Genomic DNA, 18,749 nt, shown 5'->3' with positions numbered 1-18,749 from the left:
TGTCCGAAACAGCACAGGCAGCTGGACTTGAGAGATCTGGATGGAGAAGCCCTAGCTCAGCTAGGCCTGAGAGTGAACTCGGGTTGGGGCCCCAACATGGAGAAGTTGCCAACGTCGGTGATCCGGAGTGGCTGTCCACTTTTTACGTGACAACATTGACTCCTAACGACCGACCCCATCCTCTCCACCCTGGAATCCCGCCGAGTGCCCACTTCGAAGGTATCGGATTGGGTCTTGGCGGGAACTGGGTCTAGCCAGGCCCCCAGCGAAGGGAAGGTCCTGCAGCAGCCGGGAGAAGCAGCCCGGGCATTGTTTCAGCCCCTGGGGTGGGGTCCTGCAGGGGGAGGGGAGGCGGTGTGTCCTCGCGGACCCGCCGCGTAATCCTTCCAGAGGACCCGGGCATCGGCGCGTCGGAGCACCCGGGCTTTGGGAAGTGTTGGGAGTCCCCATGGAAACCCAAAGGAACGCAGAAAAGGTCGGGGGGGGCTCCTTTGGGTTTCGGGGGTTCTCGGGCCGCGCCCTCTGTCCACTCTCGGACCCCAGCCCTGCAGCAAGGCCTGTCGGGAGTTGTAGTCCCAAGGCGGCGGCGCGGAGGATGCGGACCGCCGCCTGTCCCCGCCTCTCTCGAACCTGCTAGAGCGAGGTGGAGGGCACTGGGGAGGAGCCGTCGCATCGGTGATTGGCCGAGGCCGCCTCCAGCCCATCCTCGTCCCCTCCCCCTCGCAGCTTGGGACTCCAGCGCCTGGCGCGCTAAGGCGGCGATCCTGCGAGCGCGCGTGCAGCCGCCGCCGCCCCGAGCACCCGCAGCTCCCGCGCCGCGGCGAGACCGAGAAGAGACTAACGCACCGACAGACTCTCCAAGCCGCAGCATCCTGGAAGAGTGGGTGATGGCGGGGCGGGCGGTGGGCTTCTTCTCCCCCGGCTGGGACATCCATCTTACGCCCTCTGTTTCTTTGAGAGGCGCACAAAAGGGCGGGGGCTGGGGTGCGCCTAGGGGCCCGGCCGCAGGGAATGGAGCGAGAAGATAGTTTGGGGTTCTGGGCTGCTATCAGGGCTCAACTGGGGCCCGAATTGGGTCCTATTTGTACGCCCACAGAGCGCCGTGCGGTGCCTTGCTTACAGTAGGCGTTTATGTGTGCTCATGGAATTGCAAAGAACTGGGGTGAGGAGGCGGCTTGGTTGAAGGTGTTTCACTCCTAGCACACAGTAGGCGCTTAACCTCGCTCGTCGAGGGGCAGTGAAAGGCTAGAAGGCTAGGCGGGGGCTTCTCTGGCTGCGGGCCCGTCCTGTCCGAGTCCCTAGCTCGGCGCAGTCCCCAACCCCCAGCCCCCACCCATAGACACACCGTCCATCCATCTCGTCCCTGGGTTGGGATTGCCCAGCCTGGACCGGACCTCGCGGCCCATTTCATCGTCCCGCTAATGGAGCAGACGCCTGAGGATGACTCGCCTGCCGCCTCGGAGGCACCTGCCTGAACCACAAAGAACGCCTGCCGCTGCCCAGCCCAGAAAGGGCGCCGAGCTTGTTCCCTTCTCTTGAGCCCAGCGCGGGAGCCCTGCCCACAGCATCGGTCTTGGCGAGCGAGAGACCTCGACGCCCCGGGCCTGGGGAGGGGGTAGGAGTTGGAGCTGGAGGGAAGCTGGGATACAGAGGCGGAGGCCAGGCCACCGTTTGAGCAAAGATGGGGAGATGGGGAATCTGGGTGGGGACAGGTGTCTGGGTCTGGGAGGAGGGGGAAGTGGAGACCAGAGCTTGAGGATGAAAGAGAAGGGGGCGGAGGCAGGAAAGGAGCGTGGTGCAGGTGGCGCGACTTGAGGCTGGGGCTGATGAAGAATGTGGCGGCTAGGGTAGATGCTGGAGGGTGGAGACCGCCTGGGTTTGAGGAGGGTAGACGGCGGGGAGGAGGAGACTCCCGCGGTGCGGAGGAGGGAGGTCTCCGGGGAAGGGAGGGGCAGGCAGCCTGGAGGTGGGTCTCAGGCCTAAGGACCCTCAGCTCTAGTTGTGAGGCCTGGAGGTCCAGGTGGCTGGCTGGGCGTGGCTTTTGGACCGGGCAACACACCCAGGATCTGGGACCGGGCTGGTCTATCCCTGCGAGCTTTGTCTGCCGGCTTGGTTCAAGCCCGTGGGGACTGTTAGGGTTTCGTGACAATCTGCAGCCCCGCAGGCACACCCTTTTCTTCGCGGAGCTGAAAGGCTTGGTCCAGTGGCAGATGCTGCCCGGGAGGCGGAATGGGGGCCGTCTCCCGCCGGGGAGACCGGGAGAACAATAGCCGGCACTGATCTCCGCCCGACGGCGAGCTAGGGCCCCCCAGAACTCGTGTGCAGTTTTCTGGTGCAGAAAATGCCCCCGGAGAAATCTCAGGGCACGTGCTCATTTTGGGGTTTGTGATGGGACACCAAGCCCCGCCGTTAATGCCGGGGTGGGAGTCGCGCGTTTCCCCCGACTGAGGCGGGTAGACAGCCGCCGCCCCCAGTTTTGGTACCTCCGGTCCGCGGCCGCGCCGCCTGCCCCACGCTGCTGATCATCAGCCGAGACGTGGCGGGTCCCGGCGGCGACCCGGAGCTCGCCTCGGTGCAGACTGGGCCCCCCTTAGCAGCCGGCTTTGTCTGCAGAGGCGGCCACATTGAAGCGCTGCTGTGTGTTCCTAAAGGGCGCAGTCAGGGCTGGTGCGGATTGTAGTAAAATCGGGAGAAGCGGGCGCGGAGATGACTCGCCGAGGGTTGGGCTCCTGGTCTTAGAGCGGGCAGCAAGGGGACCTGAGCTTCCCTGTGCCAGTGACCACACCCGAGCCAATCTCCATCCTTCGCAGGTTTCGCCTGTATTGTCTGCTGACCTAAGACGGGGCCGGCTCTGTGATAGGAGGTGGCTGCTTGCCCATGGGAAAGCAGATGAATAGAAATGGAAACAGAAAACGGGGATTCAACAGAGCTTTCCATGCGCTCCTAGTCTTGCTGGCTATCTAGGCACCTTTCGTGTCACGTTGGAACGTCTTAACGGTGTGAAATGACAGAATGCTGTTTTACAGATTTGTTTTATCATTGTTTAGCTAATATTAAAGGGACTGTTTAACATAAGTTTTGTCATTTTAAACTGTCATTTATTAAAATAAAAGGAGCAAGGCAGAAGCATTTTTATTCCAAGAGTGGAGGAAGCTTGGTTAAATGACAGCATCATAGGACTAATCAATGCGACTTATATTTGCCATTAAATTAGTTGATGAGCCTTTTGGCTCTCTTAAGCTAGCCTTGAAACCTCAGGATTTTCTTTCGTAACCAGATTGAGGCAAAAGGTGAGGGGCTGTGATGTGACTATTGGCTCTTGCCCAGGGTGTGTGGCAGTTCCCAGCATGAAGTCCTCTTGTGTGGGTTGTCCTGAGTGGCCACAGGACGGTGCTCTGAAGAGGTGCCTCTCAGAATTTACAGAACTGGTCTAGAAGGACTAGCTGGAATGTTGCTCATTGGGTGTTTTTTTAAACTAAATTAATAGCTCTACCTATCTGCAGAATAGGTGAAAACCAGGAATCCCAATATTAGCAAACCAGTAATCTGACACTGAAGGTTTTTTTCCCTATAGAAGAGTCCAATGGGGAATAGGCTTTCAAGTCATCACCCAAGGGGGAAAGTTTCAGGAGGGGATGTTTTCTTGGCTTATTATTTTGGAAAAAATTTCATGGATTTGTTTCAGGCTGTAATACTATAAGGCACTATGTGAACATCCAGCCCAGTCCTTCATGGTAAGGAGTCCATAGGTGAGGAATCCCAGCATGACCAGCCCATTTCTACAGGAAAGATGGAGAGAAAACAACATTCCCTCCCACCTCCTGTGACAATACCAGAAGGGAGAGCTAGGTGGCCCAGAAAGGACTTTATGTCCCTAGAATTCTGGGGTGCCATTCTTAACCCCCATCTTCCCGAACCTGGAGACCTTGGCTAGGTATACGAAAGATGTTCATAGAACATGAAGACCTAGCCTCTCCAGGATGCAGATGTCAGCCAGAGTATTTTCAGTATTCTCAATGTACTACCTGTTTCCATTTCTGGAAACAGTTACTCAGCAAGACAAGTCTACACAATTGGCCAAAATTTGCTTGGGGGACTTGGTGTTGACTTCATCTGTGGTACCCGCACCTCTCTCTGTCCTCCTTCTGCTACGGACATCTGAGAATTTCCTCTCCGTAATAGTAGTTCCTCAAGACTCAGGATTCAGCGTGACCATGCATTAACCTCGAGGAACTGCAGGCCAAAGGCCATCACAACTGTGGACAACTCTCTGGGGTAAATTAGGATTCAGTTCACTTTGAGAGCCAAAGAAGTCAGTCTTATTAGAAAAGAGTATCCAAGATCCAGTCCATCTTTCTAATGAAAAAATTAACCAAATTCTCATAGAATCTGATCCTGTGCATACATTTTTGTTTTCTGAGTTATAAGAAAATAATTTCAGAAAAGTATTCTCAGACTTAATTCACAGGATCCTATAGGAGAATAGTAATACAGAAAATCTTTGTCGATGTGAAAAACCTGTAGGGAGAAGTAGATATAATATGAAATCAAATGAGAATAAGAAGTAAGAAGGTATTTGATTTGATTGTATGGCTAGTGAATAAATGAGAAATAATGTCAAGATTGCTTTGCCTTAAATTTTTTTATGTGAAGATGAAAGGTTCAAATACAATGGTATGAATCTTGAATGAACTTTGATATTTATATATAAAAGCGGACACATCATATACTTTAACAAAAGAAATTCATGAAGGAATATTATTTATGACTAGTTTTATTTCAATTTTTAAAACTGATTTAATTTAAAATAAGTCAACTTAACTCTAGCATCCCCCGAGCCCCTCACACCGTCCAATCAGTCACAGCCCAGTTTGGTGCTTCCTCCTGCCTGGACCCCCCTCCTCACAGACAGGCTCAGAGGCAGTGCGCACTGGAGGGAGAGCCTGGGTCTGGGCCAGAAAGCCTGGGGTCAAATCCCAACTTTCTATCTGTCTATCCTTAGGTGAGTTCCTTTTCTCGTAGGCACTCAGTTTCTTTGTCTGTACAATGGGAATTATATGTATAGCGCTGAGAGCAGTGTCTGCTATTTAGTCAGTGCTCAATAAATGTTATCACCACCAGCACCATCATCATACGTTCCCCCCAGAATATGTGCCCACAAAAACAACATTTGGATTCCCCATTTAATCTTTCATCCCAGGGGCCAGGCAGGCTGCTGTGGGTATAAACAGTGGGAACAAAGAATGATCAGGACCCCTTTCGGAAGCCCCCACCCTTGCAAATAGTAGAAATAGCTCTGTGCTGAGTCTGAGACTAAGCACAGCTGTTTTCAGCAGCTGGGTACTTGCAGAGTTAAGAATGTTCCAGAAGTGCTCTGACCCCAGCTTTATCGAATCGTCCCCAGGTGTGAAGTTGGCCTGGTGTTTCACCCTGCTCCTGCACCCTCTAAAGGAACAATTAGGTGCCTGTGGCTGGTGCGTAGGCTGCTCTGTTCTTGGTGTGAGAAAGAGCGATCATGATTGGTTTATGGCAAATTGTGAATAAAAATATCTCAAGTTTTCCAGCTGAGAAGTAAACTCAGCACCACAGAATTACATGTTTAACAACAACTTTCAAAGCACTTACTCAGTGCTAGGGGTTCCTGTGAGTTAAGTAGTAGCATTACCCCATTTTATAGATGAAGCAACCGAGGTACAGAAATCACCCAGCTAGCGAAGTGGCAGAGCCAAGCTTCAAACCCAAGGAGTCGGCTGCTCAGAGCCTGTTATAAGCAGGGGTTCTCCGGAGAAACAAAACCAATAAGGACTGGCTTATGTAATTGTGGGGGCTGGCAGGTCCCATATGTGTAGGGCAGGTGTAAGACAGATCGTCAGGCTGCAGACACTCAGGCAGGAGCTGATGTTTTGGTCTTAAGACAGAATTTCTTCTTCCTCAGGGAAAGCTTAGTTTTTCTCTTAAGGACTTTCAACTAATTGAGGCCCACCTGCATTATCAAGGAAAATCTCCCTTACTTAAAGTCAACTTTCAGCACATCTGCAAAATACCTTCACAGCAACACATATAGATGAGTGTGTGATTGAATAACTAACTGGTATTATAGCCTAGCCAAACTGACACAAAAAACTAATCATCATGCACTCCACACTTTTAAACACTACCCCAAACTAAGAAGCTTACATGTTGGGTAGAAGGCTTACCATAAGCTAAAGAACTTAGCGGCGTGCTATCCTATTACAAATGGTGCTCCTCGCTTTGTTTAAAATAGAATTTGGACCACTTTTTTTTATCCATGTCGCTTCTAGCACAAAATATTGCTCCAAGTAAGCATTCAATAATAATATTGAAAGACTGAGCAACTGAATGCTTTAGATGATATTTCATAAGATTTTCCAGCCAGTGAGACCTCTGGCTCCCTGTTTAAATTTAAAATTATTTGGCCCAAGTGAGGTTGAAGTGTAATGAATGACTAGATTCTCTTGAAAAAGCGGGAGGCAATGTGCATTCTGAATTGAGCGTTGTGTCACTCTCCACCTCCCGACATCTGTCCGTTTTCATTGGCTCAGCAAAGTTTTTTGGGTCTGTCACCGCCTCCACTCCTTGTGAATGTGTCTCCCACACTTTATCAGTGCCCAGTACTTAGTCACACCATCTTTGTGTCACTTCAGTGTCCATTTACAGGCAGCCCCTTTGTTGATTTCAAATCCGCCATGGGCTTGCTCTGATTTCTCAGGCCCTGGGTCTTTATTCGTCCCTGCTTTTGTCTGGTCCTGTCCTTCCCTTTGTACTTCTGCAGAGCATGAGCCACTATTGATGGAGAAGTTGCCTCCTTTCTTATTTTGACCCCTTCAACCAGTTCTGTCACTGTGGATCGATATGTTCATTCTGTTATAAAATTCAAACGTAGTCCCCAGTTTTCTCATTTAATGTCTTTTTGCTCCTGTTTCCAACACATGAGAAACTCAGCTTTAATGCAGTTACTTGGATCATTTCAAGTTTGCCATATTGCCAGATATGTGGGGTGGATGGGGGTATGTTTTAAAAATAGTTTTACTGGGGACAGCCGGGTGGTTCAGTTGGTTAGAGCGCAGTGCTCATAACACCAAAGTCGCCGGTTCAATTCCCACATAGGCCAGTGAGCTGCGCCCTCCACAACTAGATTAAAAACAGCGACTTGACTTGGAGCTGATGGGTCCTGGAAAATATTCCCCAATAAAAATTAAAAAAAAAAAAGGGAATAGTTTTACTGTTTAAACTTTTTAGAAAAGTATAACATATACAGCAAAGTACACAAATCATAAATATATAGCTTAATGAATTTTCACAAACTAAACATCTATGTGATCAGCACCAGATCAAGAAACAGATTACCAGTACCCAAAGCCCCCTGAAAACCCCTCCCAGTCATTATTCTTCCTATCTAAACACTATCCTGACTTCTTACCATCATAGATGAGCCTTATTTTTGAACTTTTTACAAATGGCATCATAACCTGGGTGGCTTCTTTTGCTCAACATTATGTTTGTTGCATTTCATTTGCTCATTTGCATTGCTATATAGCATTTCATTGTGTAAATGTACCACAATTTATTTATCGGTTATGTTGTTAATGGGTAGTTTCCAGTTTAGGCTTATCATGAATAGTGCTACTGTTTTCTTTCTAGTGTGTGTCTTTTGGTGGACATATGTGTGTTTCTGTTGGGTATGTACTTAGGAATGGAATTGCTGGGTCAAGGGTACGCATGTGTTGGTTTTAGTAGACAGTGCTAAATACGGAGGGTGCCAAAAAAATGTATACACATTTTAAGAAAGGAAAAAACTGAATTAAAATCATAATACTCAATATATACCGATAACAAAAGATGAATACAAGTCACGTTTGAATTCTGCAATTACAAGAGGTGCGCAAAGTGGTTACCATCAGCGTAATTTTAAAAGTGTTTTCCTTTAGCTTAAAATGTGTATACATTTTTTTGGCACCCTCTGTAGTAGGATTAATGGTGAAATTAAAAAAAAACAAACATACTCTGACATACTCTGAAGTATACAATGCTGTGGTTAAATTATTTTTAGAAACCCTAAAAAAAAAGAAAGAAAGAAAGAAAGAAAGAAACCCTAAAGGCTGGTAAAATGTGTGACTTGATCAAACATTGGTTTCAAACTCTTATTCTTTAGCAAAAAATAGAACTTTAAGCTGTGTTTGATTCCATGGTAGCTGAAATGAACATTTTTAAATGGCTGTACTTCAGCCTTAGTCTCGCTACAGCAATTTCCCTATTCCTCTTCGTTAAGGAAAAGAGGAGAATCAGATTATAATTGCAACATGGGTCCAAAGATCATTCCACAGATGTCCTGTCAGCCTTGAACAAGGTTAACAAGTGATTTTTATTCTGTTGACTATTTTCTATTTATTGTATTGGGTCAAACAGCAATTTTGAACCGTATGATTTCTGTGACTTGAAACAATTCGTTAAAAAGTATCAGCTTGGAATCACAAAGTTCAGAATTCTTCACTGGGAATTTGAATTATAGCATATATCCCCTTTTTTGTGGGTTTCTAAAAAGACTTAAAATGGACATGATTTTTACAACTAGATTATAATGGAAAAAAGCTCTGCAGCTACTGAAAAACAATACCGATGAGGCACAAAGATATGAGCAATAGTCTTCAGACATGGGATGTGAGGCAAACCAATCTTGCCTCCATGGCTGGGCTTCATTGTTGACCCAGGAGAAATGGCAATGATGTAGATCAAGGGCCTCGACTTAGGCATAATTGTATATAGGATGATGCTAAGGAAACCTGTGCCACCAACGGAGCATGACAAGGCGGTCATGAAGTCTTACCTTGGCTGGTTTTCCCTTATGAGACCAAGTTGTTCCTGAGAAAGATTGTTTTCCTGTCACGTTCTGTCACGTTTGGTATTATAGGTCCTCATACAAGCAGGTGAGCGAGATCAGATTTATCATTGCTTTAAAACCCAGATTTGGGGTGGCCAGTTAGCTCAGTTGGTTAGAGCGCAGTGCTCTTAACAGCAAGGTTTCCGGTTCGATCCCCACATGGGCCAGTGTGAGCTGCGCCCTCCACAACTACATTGAAATAAACGACTTGACTTGGAGCTGATGGGTCCTGGAAAAACACACTTAAATAAAAGTCTTAAAAAAAAACAACCCAGATTTACTGCTTGAACTCTGCATCCCTTCAGCACCTAGATATTTCATATCTTTTGTATATGGGATTTCATTTTGTACTTTAAAATGTATAAATATAATATGCTAATATTTAATCAATTATAAAACCACCTATGGACTGTTTTGCTAATATAGCTGGTGTCATTTTTGCTTTTTCCATCAAACCCTTGTCCCTATGCTCACATAATTTTTACAGCTCTACCTCCAGAAATGGCTCCAGGCATTTGGCGCCCCACCTTCATTTATACTGGTTCAGTTTAGGTGCTGGCTAGGAGCTGTGGGGACAGTCTTGACACTGCCTCCCCGACCTGTACCCCAGATGCCCTCCTAGGAACGTATTTCTTGACTTGGGGACCAGGCTGGAGTTTCCATTCTTTACTATTACTGCTTCTTACGGCTTCCCTTGTGGGCTGAGCCTGAAACACCCTGATGCAAGTCTGAAGTGCCTTTGAAGCCTTATTAACAGCTTTATGGAGATACAGTTTAGTTACCATGTAAAGTGTACAATTCAGTAGTTCTTAGAGTGTTCACAGAGGTGTACAACCATCACCATGCTCTGATTTTAGAACATTTTCATCACCCCCAAAAGAAATCTTTTACCCATGAATAGTCACTCCCCGTCCTCCTCCACCACCACCCCACCCTCACCTCACCCCCCACCCCTACCCCCCAGCTCCCAGCAACAAGTCATCTACTTTCTATCTCTAGAGTTGCCTGTTCTGGACATTTCAAACAAATGGAATCATATGTGGCCCTTTGTGACTATTGAAGCCTCGTTCTTTAATCTTAAAAAATGTTAATGCAATGTCTGTACTCTCATTCACCATATACCCTTTTTTGTTTGTTTTGATTTAAAGTTATAACGAATTTTGGGAATTATGTATAGTTAAAATGTTAACCCCACCAAAGTGTTCCAGGGAGAAATGCCCTGTTTGCCCCAAAGCTCACTTCATGCCGCGCTCCTTGGGCTCCTGTCTGAAAGGGCAGACCTAGATCATTCTGACAGCATCTAGATGTCTTTCTCTCCAGAGCAGGGAGAAACCAATAGAAGGATTATTTGAGTCGTTGATTAAAAGGGAAGATGATTAACATTTTCTGAGCATCTGCCTCTAGCCAGGCACCATGCTAAATACTGTGGGAAGAAAAAGTTGGAGAGAGGTACCAGCCGTGAAGACTGTGGAACTGTCAGTGAAGTGCAGAGTATAACCAAGGTGGGGGGCAGGGCCCACAGGCTGGGGGAATCATCCTGGCCTTGAGGTACATCAAAGGTCTTCCCTGACAAGATGTTCTGGACAGGATTGGGGGAAGAGGACATTCCCGCAGAGGGGTGGGTGTGAAACTGCAGGGTAGTGCCAAGGACGTGTTTGGCTGGTGTCAGAGAAGGGAGGCTCAGGCAGCAAGGGAAGGAGACAGGCTGAAGGTGAGTAGGGGCCACTGAGCACATGCCCCCCCACCCAAGCTTCCATCTCTTCCTGCACTTCCCCTTTGGCGGTCTCTGTGCTCAGGGGAGTAACAAGGAGGGAGCCTGAGAGGACAGAAAATGAAGACACCTTGTCTTTACCTGCATGAATCGACACTGACTCACTAGTTGTAGGCCTTCCTGCAGACCACCCTTAGCAATTTCTTTTCTTAATGAAAATCAATGACAATACAGATAAGTTTCAAAATATGTTTAATTGAGTGTGTGTTTAAGAAAATCCTGTGCACAGATGCAATGTGCCTTTTCTCCTAAGCGTGTACTAAAATAACGACTCTTGTTCCTCTGTTCTTTGAGAACCCGTGCTCACATCCTTCATGTTCCAAGTAGTCAATAAGTAGCACAAAAATGCAGTCTTTCCTCCTAATTGTAGAATCCTTTGTTCTCGGCTAAGATGTATAGCTAGGTTTTGGTTTTTGTTTTTAAGGTTATGGTGAGCTTGGATGTCAGAGCATATTTTATTGTATAAAAAAATTATCGTAATGGGCATGGCCCAGGAGAAAGACCCTAAAGGTGAAGAGACAATCAAAGGCCTGCAAAACACAGCTCAGAGCTTCTCCTTTTGTGTTTTTCAACTCCTAAGCAATAGGCAACAAATTGAACGTTCACAGGGCCCTGTGCCAAGTATGAACACAGTTGTTAACACACAGATCTCTGCAATGCACGGTCCTCCCCTCTCTGGCAATCGCACACTGAAAGGCTAGTAGAGGTAGAGACGAGACTCTTGAAGGCGGGGTCCTACTCATTTTGAAGCCCACTATCCAGGACACTGAGAGGGGCACCTGGTGGCTGAAGGGCACAAGGGTTGGCCAAATAGAAGGTAAATGTCCTATGACCAGTATAGGCCATACGTAATAGTGCAGGGCAGAGACGGAAAAGAATGTCTAGGATCTAAACGGTGCAGGTCTCGCCTTCCGTACTTATTCCTAATCTCTGTCATACGAAGCAAGTCACCTAACCTTTCTGAAACCCCGTTGTCTTCATTCATTGCAGTGTTGCCATGAGGATTAGAATAAAGCACATCTGGTACTGTGCATGGTATGTGACAGGGGCTCAGTAAATTTGACTGGCCTTAGAGGATGGATAGGTAGTTTTTGCCTCGGTGAATATTTTGTTGCTTCTCTCGCCCCTGGTTTTATGTTCATTGTGAAAAATTTGAACAATATTAAATGTATAAAAAAGAAAGTAAAAGTCACCTGAAATCGCACAACCTTAAAATAGCCACCATTTGCATTTTGGTGACTTCTGATGCATCTCATTGTGTAACACACACACACACACACACACATTCTGTCTTAATTATTGACAGTTTTTCTTGCTCTTTTAAAAATTTGACTTTCCCCTCCCTTTTCTATTTTCTCTCTTCCCACCCTTCTCCAACTAAATACCACCTCCTCACCCTCAGGTAATCTGTGTGAGCAAACGGGCGTTTTAACCATATTTTACTCCATGCACATTATTGTGTATAAATAGATGGACATGGGTACTTTTGGCCCTTCTTCATTTCACCAGAATGGGATCCTATTATGGCTATGTCTACGTGTGAATATCATGGATGCATGTGATTTCCATTGTAGTAAAATATGTCATCTCTACAACTTACCTTTCTTGTTACATCTCAGAAGCTTTAAGCCAATTGGTATAGATCTACCTTTTTAAAAATTGTGTGATATTCTATGGCATGGATAATGAGCTATATAATAAGAAATATATATTTGATCTTTATCCCCTGGCACACAGCCCCTAAAACTCTAGCAATTTCCTGAGTGATTAGAGCAAGAGGAGCACCTTTTTAACTCTGAATGGGAGCTCATTGCCAAGGGAACCAACTCTGTGATTTGAGGGTTGGGACTTTCAGCCCTACTCCCCACCCCTGACGCCATCTCTAAGGAGGGGAAAGTGGGTGAGGATGGAGTTAATCACCAGTGGCCAGTGATTCCATCAATCGTGCCTGTGTAATGGAACCTCCATAAAAACCCCAAGGAATGTGGAGAGCTTCTAGGCTGGTGAACACATTGAAGTACTGGGAGGTGGTGCACCCAGCTCCATGTCCCATCCCCATACCATGCCCTGTGCGTCTCTTCCGTTTGGCTGTTCCTTAGTTGTATCCAGTAAGTAAAGTGTTTCTCTGAGGTTTGTGAGCCATTCTAGCAAATTATCAAACTCGAGGAGGAGGTTCCTGAGAACCCCTGATTTATAGTCGGTTGGTAGGAAGTATAGGCGACAACCTGGGATATGTGACTGGCATTTGCAATGAGAGCAGTCTTGTGGGACTGAGCCTTTAGATGGGTGGGTGGGGGGATCTGTGCTAACTCCCGGAAGTTAGTGTCAGTGCTGTGATTAGAGAAACAGTTTTCCTTTAGATAACACCACAGGATTTTCAACCATTCCCCATAGATGGGCATTCAGTTTGTTTCCAGTGTGTTGGTTTTTGCCCTACCAGCAGTTCTGCAGTGGACTTCTCTGTATAGCGGACCTCTCCCCTCATCTTTCTATGGATGGAGTCCTAGGAATGGAGTTGCTGACTCAGAGATCTTCTTAAAATTTTAATAGAGGTCTTTTCAGACTGTTTTCCAAAAGCATGTAATAATGCTTTTCCATCAGTATCACCCTCACAACCACTCCCAACCTGCACCCCTCCTCCCCAAAGTCCTGCCAATGTTAGGTATTACCCTGGAATTTTTGCCAGTCAGGTGGATGTGAAGTGATTCATCCTTATTGTGACTTTCATTTGTGTCTCCTTGATTGCTGGAGAGGTTGAACATCTTTTCATATGCTGTTGGTCACATAGATTTGCTCTTCTGTGGGCACTTATGATATCCTGTGCCTATCTTTCTCGTGGGTGTATTTTTCCTATTTGTAAGAGCTCATAGTTGCTCATATGCATTGCATATGTCTTGCCAGGCTACTTACTGTTTATCTATTGACTTATTTCTATGATATCATTTACCAAATTTTAAAAATTCTTATAAAGTCAGAAATGTGACTTTTATGGCTTCTGGGTTTCCAGACTGAGCTAAAAGGGCTGCCCTGTTCCTAGGTTGTACATGTAGTTTCCTGGGCTTTCCTCTAATATTTTTAGTTTATGTTTTACATTTAAATAAATTCCAGATAGATTACAGATTTTGGTATATGCTGTAAGGTAGGGACCAACTTAATTTTCTTCCAGACAAATAGCCAGCAATACCAGCCTCATCCATTAAGTAAATCATTTTCCCTCTGCTGAATTGAAATATTACTTTGTGTTGGATTTAATTGAAATCTGCTGCCAAGCACCTTATTCTGCTGCCCTCCTCTATTTGTCTCCTCATATGCTGATACCATAGTGTTGATTACAGTAATCTTATAGAGCATCTTTTAATATTCCTAAGTCATTTACCTACTCCACAGCATTCCTGTTCATAATTTTCTTCCCTCTTCCCAGTTCCATTATTACCCATTTCAAAATAAATCTGTTAGGAATTGTAATCGGAATTGCATTACATTTATGTATTAATTTGGAGGAGAATTGACATTTTACAATATTAGCTTTTCCCATCTAAAAATGTATTTGTTTCATTTCGTTTAGATCTTATTTTATGTACTTTGAGACGTTCTTCAGGAATCTGTGCCTTTCGTGGGAGGGCGGGGGGGGGGAGAGAGAGAGAGAGAGAGAAAGAGAGAGAGAGAGAGAGAGAGAGAGAGAGAGAGTATTGAGGTATAATTTACATGCAGTAAAATTCACTCATTTTAAGTGTACAATTCACTGATTCCTAGTATATAATACACATTTTAAGAAAGGAAGAAAACAATTAAAGTTGTAATATTTAATATATACCAATAGTAAAAGATGAATACAAATCATGTATATACATTTTTTTGGCACCCCTGGTATAAAGAGTTGTCCAACCATAATGCAATTTGGTTGCGTTATGCATAAAATTTTTATGACCCAAAAAGAAAACTCAAACCCATTTGCAGTACTCCCATTCTCACCCCCTGTCCTGGGCAGCCACTGAACCAAAAAGATCAAAATAGAGAAAATACTTTATATTTAGATTTGCCTTTTCTGGACCATTCTTTATGTTTCATTCTTTATGCTTATGTGTTTTTCATTATTGTAAACACAATCTCTTTTTCTATTTCTAGCTGGTTGGCTGCTAGCATAGAAAAAAAAATACATTGGTTTTTATTATATTTATCGTATAATCTGGTATCTTAAACAAATTTTCTTAGGTTTTCTAGGTATACAATCATAACACAATTTCTCACTTTTTTCCATGATTATCTTGAGGGTTTAATTTTCTTACTGCATTTTTTAGGAAATTGAAAACATTGTTTAATAATTGGGATCAGACAAGACATCCCTGCTTTATTCCTGATTATAATGACTATGACTTGCCATCAAAATGTAATTTATTTACAATGCTTGTTGAACTGGGAGAGGCAGGGAAGGTCAAAAGAAGGTTGAGAGGCAGTTATCTTTCTAATTGACAGTTGTCTTGAAATAGTTATACATTTCCTTAATCATTGGCTGGAGCTGCACTAAATAGAGCCTTAGTCACTTAAAAAGAAATACAATTAAAATTTCGGTTACTCAATCATACTAGCCACTTTTCAAGTGCTCAGTGGCCACACAAGGCGAGTGGCCTCCCCATGAGACAGCAAGAATGGGTCAGCAGACCACCACCCGGGGAGTTTTTGTCAAGCCTGTTGAGCTAAGAATGATGTTTGCCATTTTAAAACGATTATTTAAAAGAAAAATAGTCATTGGAAAAAATATTTCTGCACCACCCGCAAAACTGCCGTCAAATATACCTGTCATGTTACTAATTTTCCTTAAAAAGTAATCCAATAAATTCTTTCTAAAATTATCTACATAGAGAGCAGACTGGCTTTCTCTGAAACATTCTGACTGAATCCTTCTGTTGAATGTTTGGTTCGATGGAGGGAAGCAATGAATTATTTGGGGTTCAAAAGGCTTTTCCTGGTGGGTGAATCAGCCTCACTTTTATCCAACAAGAAGAGTTTTTCCTTCTGAAACCATTTCCCTTTCTGCTTGAACTGCCATGCCAGGAAGCTTTGCACTAAATGTAATTCCTACTAAGTTGTATCTCTTTTATTTCTCTGCTTTCCCTTTAACAATCCTTTCAAATACTTGTAAGTAATTTTTTTCATAATAGCCCCAAATAAAAATCCTTTTTATTGTTTTTAAGTCAACTTCGTTAAGGTGTAATTTACATACTATAGACACAACCATTTCAGTGTACATTTCAGAGTTTTGACATACTTACATACCTGAGTAATCACCACCACAATCTAGATGTGCAATATTTCTATTCTCCCATGTGCCTCTTCCTATTCAGCCCCATCCCCCTCCCTCCCGACCCCCAACCAGTGATCTGCTATCACTATAGATCAATATTTCTGTACCCCAGGCGAGTTTGCCCCTGGGAACATATGGCAATGTCTGGAGACATTTTTGGTTGGCACAACTGGGCAGGTGCTACTGGCATCTCATGGGTAGAGGCCAAGAATACTGCTAGACAGTATTTAAGGAAATGCACAGGATAGTCCCATACAAGAATTAACCAGCCAAAAATTTCAGTCATGCCAAGACTGAGAAACTGCTATAGCTATAGATCCGTCATGCAAATGATGGCCCACGGCCCAAATCCAGCTTCATTGCCTGATTTTGTACAGCCGATAGCTGTACAAATAAACGATTTCAATATATAGTCTTTTGTAATTGGTTCCTAGCATGAATCAGTACTTTTTATTAATGTATAATATTCCATTGTATGGATTTGCCACATTTTGTTTATCCATTCACCAGTTGATGTCCACTTGGGTTGTGTCCACTTTTTGGCTATTATAAATAATGCTGCTACCAGCATTCATGTGTAAGTTTTTATGTGGGCATACATTGTCATTTCTCATGGGTATATACTTAGAAGTGGAATTTCTGGGTCATATGGTGATTCTATAACTTTTTGAGGAATTGTCACAGTGTTTTCTAAAGCAGTTGCATCATTTTACTTTTCTACCAGCAGTGTCTGCGGATTCTAATTTCTCTCCACATCCTTGCCAGCACTTGTTATTATAACCATGCTAGTGGGTGTGAAGTGGTATCGCATTATAGTTTTGATTTGCATTTCTGATTGCTAATGATATTGAACATCTTTTCATGTATTTATTGGCCATTCGTATATCTTTGGAGAAATGTCTATTCAGATCCTTTGCCCATTTTTAAATTGGGTTATATATCTTTATTACTGAGTTGTAGGAGTTCTTTATATATAAGTTTCTTATCAGGTATACAATTTGCAAAATGTTCTCCCATTCTCTGGGAGTTATTTGCTTTTTATTACTGAGTATTATTCTCTTGTTTGTTTGGAATTAGTACTGTATTAACAATTTGTTTTTCCATTCACCTGTTGGTAGACACTTGGGTTGTTCCCAGTTTGGGGCAATTATGAAAAAACTACCAGTATAAGTCTTTGTGTGCACATTTTTGTTTCTCTGGCAAATATCTACAGAGTAGGACTACTGAATAGTTTGATAAGTGTATGTTTAACGTTACAGAAATTACCAAAATATTTTCCAAAGTGGTTGCACAATTTTACATTCCCACCAGCAAAGCATAAGAATTCCAGTTGTTCCACATCCATGCTAACCTTGATATTATTAGTCTTTTTACGTTTAGCCATTTTAATCAGCGTATTTCATATTTCTAATGGGCAACGATTTTTCATTATGGTTTTAATTTGCACTTCTTTAATAATCAGTGATGGTGAATGTCTTTTTGTGTGCTTATTCGAATCTTGTTTGTGAAGTGTCTTTTCAAATCTTTTGCTCATTTTTTATTGCGTTGTTTGTCTTATTGAGTTATAAGAGTTCACTTTATATTCTAGATATAAGTCCTTTGTCTTGTGAATATGCTTTGCAAATGGTTTGTCTTGCTCTATGGCTTGCCCTTTCATTTTCTTAATAGTATCTTTTGAAGAGCAAAAGTTTTAAATTTTGGTAAAGTTCTATTTATCAATTTTATCTTTTAGGATTCATGGTTTTTTTTGTCCCAACCCAAGGTCCGAAAGATGCTCTCCTATGTTTTATTCTAGAAGTTTATCGTTTAAAATTTATAATTTAGGTCTATTATTTGTTTTGAGTTCATTTTTTTCCCCCAGATGGATGTCCATTTGCTTAGCATCATTTGTTGAAAAGATTACGCTTTCCTCCATTGAATTACTTTAACACCATTGTTAAAATCAGTTGACATTTTATATAAAACCATATTTTATATAAAATATGTAGGTCTATTTCTGGACTCTATCATACCACCCATGTATTTGTCTATTCTTAAACCTATACCACACTGTCTTGATTACTGTAGCTTTATAGTAAATCTTGAAATCAGGTAGTATAGGTTTCGTTCCGGTTTCGTTCTTTTTCAAAATGGTTTGCCTATTCTAGGTCCTATACATTTTTATATAAATTTAGAATCAGCTTACTAATATCTACAAAAAAGCCTTATTAAGGTTTTGAGTGAGATTGTGTTGAATCTCCAGATCAAATTGGGGAATACTGACATCTTAATAACGTTGTCTTCCAATCCATGAACACAATATATTTATTTATTGATTTCTCTAATTTCTCTCAACAATGTTGCATCGTTTTTATTGTACCGGTTTTGCACATTTTGTTAAATTAATCATGTTTTTGATGCCATTATGAGATAAATACGTTTTAATCTTGTAAGTTGCCTCATTCTGCCAGTTCTCAGAAAAGAAATGTGTCACGATGAACTGCCACAAAATCAGACAGGCTGAGAAGGGCTAGGACTAGAATGGATGAGATGAGGGGACAACTAGTTCACTGGGCAAAACACCCGTGACAGCAGAGACCACAGCTGGCAGGGAGCCCAGGCAGGCATTTGGCAGCAAACAGGCAGGTAGAGCAGTGACAGGAGTGCAGGTACAAGTGGTAAGAGGAGGCAGTTGGCGTCAGGAGAGTGCCCACAGGTGGAGGGGCCTCAGACACAGACAGGCAGGGCTTGACAAGTCCGCGGAGAAGGCAACAGGCAACAATAAGGAGAGGTGTGCC

At 43.7% G+C, this 18,749-nt stretch overlaps 1 protein-coding gene across 1 annotated transcript in view; it reads left to right on the top strand.

Annotated features, from left to right (window-relative positions):
* Positions 1 to 670: 670 nt before the first annotated feature.
* The window catches only part of DPYSL5 (dihydropyrimidinase like 5), a 78,688-nt gene continuing 60,609 nt past the window's right edge, over positions 671 to 18,749 (top strand). Inside the window, exon 1 of the mRNA XM_033125490.1 lies at positions 671 to 880. The gene's annotated coding sequence lies outside the window, so the exon portion shown is untranslated. The remainder of the gene's footprint in view (positions 881 to 18,749) is intronic.

Source organism: Rhinolophus ferrumequinum, chromosome 13, assembly GCF_004115265.2.
Source record: "Rhinolophus ferrumequinum isolate MPI-CBG mRhiFer1 chromosome 13, mRhiFer1_v1.p, whole genome shotgun sequence".
In the NCBI taxonomy this organism is placed as follows: domain Eukaryota; kingdom Metazoa; phylum Chordata; class Mammalia; order Chiroptera; family Rhinolophidae; genus Rhinolophus; species Rhinolophus ferrumequinum.
Note: the sequence above shows the minus strand (reverse complement) of the source record. Positions and strands in the feature narration are given on the sequence as shown.